We start from the raw sequence: 9,019 nt of genomic DNA, 5'->3' as shown, positions 1-9,019 counted from the left end.
CTCACAGCACCAAGCGGTCTAGACCTTCTAAGCGCCGTTCACAGTCATATGACTTCATACATTCAGATGCATTGTTCGGAAGTGTCACGCACACTCATGCATGCCGAGTACAAAGTGGTTAAAGGCTAGAAGCTAAAACAGCAGAGCGCTCTACTGTACGCTTTCACTTGCATTTGCATGGCGCGGATATTACGGTGATATTTGTTATGCAAACAAAATAAGCATGAAACAAAAGTGGGCCCTTGGAATTTGAAAGCAAAGAGAGCGGCATGTCAAAGAGAAAGCCATGTGATCACTTACTGTTTTAGTAGACTTCAGAAACAATATTAAAAAGAGGATAAATATTTAAAATGACAATTTAATGCTCTTTATTTTACCACTGAGACAGACTTAATATTAGAAACCAATGTTTAATAATATATTCTTTAATATTACAAACTTAATAAACAAATATGAATAATAAAAATGCTATATTATTAGTAATAATAATAATAATAATAATAATGATGCATTTAATTTAAGGCGCCTTTCATGGCACTCAAGGTCACCGTACAGAACAGCTAGAACAATCAGTTCAAATAAAAACACAATAAAATCAATAAAATACAATACAAACTTTTTAAAAATGCAGTCGGGTTAAAGAGAATAAGCTGTTCTATACAGATGTGTTTTGAGTTTGGATTTAAATTGTGAAAGAGAGTCTAAATTACGGAGATCAGGAGGAAGTGAATTCCAAAGCTGAGGAGCAGAGTGGCTGAAGGCTCTGTTCCCCATGGTGACAAGGCGGACAGAGGGAACAGTGAGGTGAATGGAGGAAGAAGGCCTGAGTGTTGGAGAAGGTGTGGTGATATGAACAAGATTAGCAAGATATGGAGAAGCAAGATTGTGGACGGCTTTAAAAGAGAGAAGAAGTATTTTATAATTAATTCTGAAAGATATGGGAAGCCAGTGAAGCTGCTGTAGAATGGGTGTGATGTGGCAGATAGAGGGGGTTTTGGTGATAATACGGGCTGCAGCGTTTTGTACCAGTTGTAATTTATGAAGAGTATTTTATGGAGGCCAAACAGAAGGGAATTACAGTTGTCTAAATGGGATGTGATTAAACTATGAACAAGAATGGCAGCTGAATGAGGTGTGAGGGAAGGACGTAAACGACTTCTATTTCGAAGGTGGAAATAAGCGGATCGGGTGACATTATTAACATGTGCAGTAAATGAAAGGGTGCTGTTGAAGATGACCCCCAGACTCTTAACCTGAAGGGAGGGGGTGATGACAGAATCGTCTGTGGGAATGGAAAAGCTATGTGATTTATTTAAAGTGGATTGTGTACCTATAAGTAGAAGTTCAGTTTTATTCAGTTTTCGGGCTGCACGATATTGGAAAAATCTAGCATTGTGATATTTTTGTTAGCGATATACAGTTGAAGTCAGAATTATTAGCCCCCCTTTGAATTTCTTTTCCTTTTTTAAATATTTCCCAAATGATGTTTAGCAGAGCAAGGAAATTTTCACAGTATGTCTGATAATATTTTTTCTTCTGGAGGAAGCCTTATTTGTTTTATTTCGGCTAGAAGAAAAGCAGTTTTTAATTTTTTATGAACAATTTTAAGGTCAAATTTATTAGCCCCTTTAAGCTCATTTTTTTTCCGATAGTCTACAACAGTGTTTCCCAACCCTGTTCCTGGAGGCACACCAACAATCTGACCCATTAACTGGTTTTGGAGTCTCTTCTAATGTTCTGATGAATTGATTCAGGTGTGTTTGATTAGGGAGAGGATGAAAATGTGGACTGTTGGTGTTCCTTCAGGAACAGGGTTGGGAAACACTGGTCTACAAAACAAACTATCATTATACAATAACTTGCCTAATTACCCTAACCTGCCTAGTTAACCTAATTAACCTAGTTAAGCCTTTAAATGTCACTTTAAGCTGTATAGAAGTGCCTTGATAAATATAATTTACTGTCATCCAAAGACAAAATCAGTTATTAGAAATAAGTTATTAAACTATTATGATTAGAAATGTGTTGAAAAAAAATCTCTCTGTTAAACAGAAATTGGGGGGAAAAAATAAACAGGGGGGCTAATAATTCTGACCACAACTGTATAATATGATATGAACACAATTTCACCAGATGATTTATTCTCTTTATTTGGAAAGTATTTATATTGTTAGATAGATTGGGATGATTCTGCAGTGGGAGTGCATCTCAATACCATCTAATAAACAACCTATTCACTTTTTTGGGGTCCCCCGACACATTGTGGTCTGTGCTACTTGCAGTGCATTTCTCTATTTGCATGTGTTGTGAGTATTTTCATGCATAATCTATAAATACAATCAAGAAAAAGATACAACAGAAATAAAGTGTTTTATCATTTTCCAAGTCTAACAGTATTCAAGTTGAGTAACTGAATGATAAAAATAAATAATAATTCAATAAAATTAATCGTAGTTAAGGTCACAAGTGGTATAATTTCTTATAACTGTATGCTTTTAAGTCATTATACAAATCACAGGCATCAAAAACACGTGCAAATGTTACAAACGATTATAAAACAAACTCAACGTTGCATATCTTGTGATGTGACTACTGCGATATCAATGCTCAAACCATATATTGTGCCACCCTAACAGAAAGAGTGCATCATGTGCCTTTCGTCTCCTCCTCCGGCAGTCTAATTAAACTAAAGCCTGCTCTAAAAGATTTCCAATGGTGCATTCTCCTTGAGCAGAGCTCCGAAACGCCTTCTGGTGTTTCAGCAATACTTCTTTAATCCAGTCCACCTCTGCAGCGTCCAATTATTTGTAAGCCGAGCCAAACCGATGTCCAAAAAACAATTACATTCCAAATGTGTTCGCTAAATGGAAAGACTCGCGCTTCAATATGGTTAAAGGCATCGTGGGATGTGAAATCAAATTTGCCATTTTAAAAGCTTGTTCCATTAAAACATTGCGTTTTACAGCTTAAAAAGTCCAAATCATCGTAAACAAAGCTAGCTTTTCTCCTCCTCTTCTTCTTAATCTAATTATTCCAAAGTCAAAACCTATACGATTTAGAGATGAACATTTAATATCAAAAATAATCCCATTAATACAACTGATTTATACCCTGAATGCTACTTTTTCAACACAAGTAGATACCATTTGTAGACAATACTGTTGTGGTATTATGAACAATTGATTCAAGAGGTGTTTAAATCTCAGTGTCTCATTACAACTCACTTAAAAGTTGTTTCATTAAACTAAATCCTGTGTTTTATGGCTTAAAAAGTCTAAGTCAGAGGTGTCCAAACTCCTGGAGGGCCGGTGTCCTGCAGATTTTAGCTCCAACTTGCCTCAACACACCTGCAAGTATGTTTCTAAAAAGCCTAGCAAGAGCTTGATTAGCTAGCCCATGTGTGTCTGATTGGGGTTGGAACTAAACTTTGCAGGACACCGGCCCTCCAGGACCGAGCTTGGGCACCCCGGTCTAAATCATTGTAAACAAAGCTATTTCTTCTACCTTCTCATTGTAATCCAATTAGTCCAAAGTCAAAATATACAGACCAGTGGTTCTCAAACTGTGGTACATGTATGGGGCTTCGTTCTAGTGGTATGTGGAGAAATACTAAATAATAAAAATAAATAAATAAATAATAACACACTTTTAACCCTTTGACGGAAACGATTACACTGATTCGATCAGCACTGGCTGTTCGCGATCACATCAGTCTGTGTAGAATGCTTACTTTAGTTCATCACGTCATCAGATCCTTAAAATCAACCCGCTTTAGTGCAGAGCCAGAGAAAGAGGCGCTTGCAGTTACTGCAAACTCAGGAATCTCCCCATGCTGCATCACATATAAAATAATTATCACAAATGTGTTAAATAAGTGTTCAGAGTTGTGTAAAATAATGCGTGTTTTCAACATATGAAGCCATTTGTTTTGTAAAGCAGCGTGGCTTTCGATTATTCTGTCACCTCAGATTTAGGCTTATTATTTATCTGTATGTGATTCAAATGTCACGGGACACATAACATAGACTCAAGCAACTTTGGCTAGCTTGAAGCTAGAATAGCTTGAATATATCATATATCAATATATCAATATCTATAATTAAAGTTAGTTAGTTAGTCTCTGTGTGTGGTTAACACAAACGGTCCACTTAAGATGAGATCTCAAATCATAGAAATTCTGCACGTATGAATGAATAAATGACGTATGAATTGGTCAAGCAGTGTATTTATGCATATAATCACTTTCAGACACATGTACTGTAAAGGACGAACAGTAAGCAGATCTAATTTCTAATTTAAATATGCGATTCCAAATCCTTTAATTTAAAATACAACAAAATAAACAAACAAAGATAATGCTTAGATTTTAAAGATGCACAAATATGTCATGTGTACATGCAACATAATTTAAAATTGATCAAAAATGGTTTATATATGAATATGACAACACGTAGCCTATATTTATGAGGTCCAAGCAACATTTCTGGGTTTTGATGAATAGGATACTATTTGTTAATACTTTACATTTTAGTACAGCAGTTTTCTTTTTACTTTGGGAACAGCAGCCTACTATTTTTAATTAACGTTTAAAAGCACAGTGTTAATGTTCAAACTATTTATAACATTTAAAGTGGCTGACAATAATAAATATTCTTAAGAATAGGAATTAATCTGCCTCGTCATTATGGTGGTACTTGGAGAGACAATTGTTTTCTGAGATGGAAAAAAGTTTGAGAAACTCTGATGTAGAATATTTAGAGATGTTCATTTAATATATAAAAAAAATGACTATTAGTAATACTGATTTATACTCTGCATGCTGCTTTTTCGTCACAATGCCACAGAAACTAGTTGGACTATTAGCCTAAACATGTGGTTATTATGATAAAAACTAAAGTAGATCCAATTTCTAGACAACATTGCTGTGTCTTATTCAATGTGTCTAAATGTATATCTGCATTCCTAAACTCAATACTGTGCTACTGTCGACTAAAGTGGACATGTAACACTAAACCACATCTCACCTACTGAAAACCGGATCGGTAACATTTCTACTGTAAACCAAATGTTTTATTGGCCATAACAGAAAGAAAACAGCAATAAAATATGCAACTTCTGAAAGACGGTAGTAAAGATTATTTTAACAAGCATCTTTTTAAGAATATGTCTAATGATAAATCCTGAAAAGTTTGCAGGAATGCTCAAGAGCAATTATTCATTTCATTTGTTTCTTAGGGAGGAAATGAGGTTTTGGTGTGATTGAACCATCCTGCTTGAACTGAGCTCTATTAAAAATAATACACTGATGAATATATACTGATTACACACTCAAGATCACAAAAAAAACAAAAGAAAAAAACTACACATTTTGAGTGCACAACTAACTACACTACCTGACAAAAGTCTTGTCGTGGATCCCAGTTATAAGAGCAACAAATAATAACTTCTAGTTGATCATTTGGAAAAGTGGCAGAAGATGGATTTTTCCTATGAATCATCTGTTGAATTCATCCCAATCATCACTAATACTGCAGAAGACCTGCTGGAACCTGCATGGACTCAAGATTCTCATAGAAATCAGTCAAGTTTGGTGAAGGAGAAATCATGGTTTGGGGTTACATTCAGTATGGAATGCAGAGAGATCTGCAGAGTGGATGATCAACATCAACAGCCTGAGGTATCAAGACATTTGTGCTGCCCATTACATTACAAACCACAGGAGAGGGCGAATTCTCCAGCAGGATAGCGCTCCTCATACTTCAGCCTCCACATTAAAGCTCCTGAAAGCAAAGAAGGTCAAGGTGCTCCAGGATTGGCCAGCCCAGTCACCAGACATGAACATTATTGAGCATGTCTGGGGTAAGATGAAGGAGGAGGCGTTGAAGATGAATCCTAATCTTGATGAACTCTGGGAGTCCTGCAGGAACGCTTTCTTTGCCATTCCAGATGACTTTATTAATCAGTGATTTGAGTCATTCAGAGATGTATGGATGCAGTCCTCCAAGCTCATGATGGAGTCAGACACAATATTCATTCTGTTTCCACTGCAGCATGACCACATATTCTATACTGGACATTATTGAAGGTTCAGTGATGAGACTTTAGTCTAAGCAGAGTCAGACCTTACTGTCCTAATCAAATCATTAATAATCAAGGCATGATCAGATTTTATTGTGCTCAAATAAGTGTAATCTAGAGGCCTTTACCTTTCATATAAGCCACTTCTGATACCAAATGATCAACTAGAAGTCAAGTTATTATTTGTTGTTCCTAAAACTTGGATAGGACAATTAGGGATATCCCGATGTAATATGGGATTATCATTTTGGATTTAAAGCTATCAACATATCAGCAATAATATAAAAAGGTGATAGGGATGCTTAAAAATTACATGGAGGCAATGAGTTTCACTTTTTTTGAATAATCCAATGTTTTATCAAGGGAAAAATCATTAAATACTTGCAAAAAAATTCATCCGTAATCTGTAAAAAATTGCAAACGTGTGTGGGGAAAGCAGCTGATGTGCACCATGATCAAGTGCCGGCACAAAACCCAAAACCCAGTTATTTTTGGCTAAAATATCATAGACAATAAAAGAAAACAACTGCACATGTGGAGCAGTCAAATTCATAATTAGCACATAGTAAAAGCACGGGCTTTATTTGTTATTTTTGTTAAATATGATTTAATAAATGTCAATCAAAGGTTAATGCTGAATTAATTAGCAAAACAAATCACCTATGAAGATTGTTATTAGGGCTGCAGAATTTACTGAAAAATTATCGTTATCGCGGTAATGGTATATGCAAAACTCATATCAAAGAAAAAGCAGAGAGGTTCAATAAATTCTTATTATTATTATTTTTATTTTTTTATGTACTGAAATAAAAATTCTGGGGCAAAACTAAAAATTCTGAATGCAATTGGCTGAAACGAGACAAAAAATTCAATATAGAATAAAAAAATAGTAATAATTCTATAATTTATTTATTTTTTTATAAGAGTTCGGTTGAATCGCACTGGACTTTGTTTTCCCTCTTAGTGCGGTGGGTTTGGGCAGGTGTGAATGTGGCAATCGCACTCGAGTGCACACCAAAAGCGTACCAAAAAAAGCGTACCAAGACCTTCTTGAAGAGGTGGTCTCGGTACGCTTTCAAATGATCCCTGGAGCGGTTCATTTGTGGTGAGAACACGATCCAAACTAAAACAGACACAACCGCAAAAAGTACATCATCTTTTTGAACTAATCCAAATAATGCCGTATGAATTAGTTGGCGGTTCATTCCACTGTGGCAACGCTTGACAAATAAGTGACTACGCCGAATGAAATGAATTAATGAATAATATTTTACTATGCAACATGACAGAGACTGTAGAGTGCTATAGGAGACACAAAAATAGCAGTAATATATGCTGAGAACTGGGAAAAAGGTCAAGCAAGCAGTTTTGTGGTCATTACAGTCAAATAATGGAGACCTCAGAGGCTGCGGATGACCATAATATAATCATAATTGCAATAAATCAAGGAGCTCAAGTGTCCCACAAACACACACACACACACACACACACACACACTCACACTCACACGCACACACACAGTCTGGTACAGAATTCAAAGGTGTGTGTAATGTTGATACGATTAGTGTCTCACAGAGAAATGCGAGTTAATTTGTGCAGTTTCTCTTGTCATTTATTAGTTCTGCAAATAGAAAGTCTCAATCTCACACCACAGGTTGAGACAATAATACTTGTTTCTTTCTATTTAAAATTATATCTGAATACTTTACTAAAATAATGATGATATTGAAAGTTACGTTCATGGTTGTTTTCGTTTGGAGATGGATCTTTTCCCTTTGCTCGTTCTGTTTAGGGATGCAACGATTATAGATTTTGTTTGTTCGATTATAGAGAAATAATCACGGATTCACAGTTACCACCATTATTATGCATTCATTAATTTCTAAACACCACCAGTTTAGAAAATCACATGAAAACTCCTTATATTTTAAAGTGTTATTTATTGCTGCTCATTAACTGAGCTAATTATAGGCCTATTTCAAATCTTCCATTTATGTCTAAAATACTAGAAAAAGTTGTTTCTGCTCAATTATGCTCCTTTCTGCAGACGAACAATGGTTTTGAAGTGTTTCAGTCAGGTTTCAGAGCTCATCACAGTACAGAAACTGCATTAGTGAAAATAACCAACAATTTACTCTTAGCAGCTGACCAAGGGTGCATCTCGCTATTAGTTCTACTCGATCGTAGTGCGGTATTTGACACCATAGACCACGGTATCCTTATTAATCGCTTAAAGTCTATTCATGCCAGCGTCCCGGGGAAAAAGTGATTGGCAGGTGGTAATTTGTGTGTAACTTATCTTTATTTATTTATGAGTAAAACTAAGACCATGCGGGTCAGGTTGAAACAGTAGGCTCCAAACGATTAATTCATTATGAATTCATTAATAATTCATAAATAATTAATTCACCGCCGCCTACGATGACATCCTACATCGTGATGTTTCACATAAGACATTGTACAATGCCAAATTGGTCGACATCGCCCAACACTAGCAAGCATATTAACTGTTCAAATCCTGTCAGTAAACTACTGTATGAGGGCAAAAATAAATAAATAAATCAAATTATCGTTTAATAATCGTAATAGAGTTAAAATGTTCAATTAATCGAGATTTTGATTTTACACCAAATCCCTAATTAGGGTAATTAGGAAAGTCATTGTATAGCAGTGATTTTTTTTCTGTAGACAATCCAAAACAAATATAGCTTAAGTAGGCGAATAATATCGACCTTAAAATGGCTTTAAAAAAATTATAACTGCTTCTATAATAGCTGAAATAAAACAAATAAGACTTTCTCCAGAAGAAAAAATATTATAGGAAATACTGTGAAAAATTCCTTGCTTTGTTAAGCATCATTTGGGAAATATTCATTCATTAATTTTGGCTTAGTCCCTTTATTCATCAGGGGTCGCCACAGCGGAATGAACCGCCAACTTA

The 9,019-nt window shown here is 35.4% G+C and overlaps 1 protein-coding gene across 2 annotated transcripts in view; it reads right to left on the bottom strand.

The window, feature by feature from the left end:
• The window catches only part of ppp1r37 (protein phosphatase 1, regulatory subunit 37), a 67,941-nt gene that overhangs the window by 39,087 nt on the left and 19,835 nt on the right, over nt 1-9,019 (bottom strand). The gene's annotated exons all lie outside the window — the stretch shown is intronic.

This window comes from Danio aesculapii, chromosome 18 (assembly GCF_903798145.1).
Source record: "Danio aesculapii chromosome 18, fDanAes4.1, whole genome shotgun sequence".
In the NCBI taxonomy this organism is placed as follows: domain Eukaryota; kingdom Metazoa; phylum Chordata; class Actinopteri; order Cypriniformes; family Danionidae; genus Danio; species Danio aesculapii.
The sequence above is the reverse complement of the archived record's forward strand: the minus strand, read 5'-3'. Positions and strand labels throughout refer to the sequence as shown.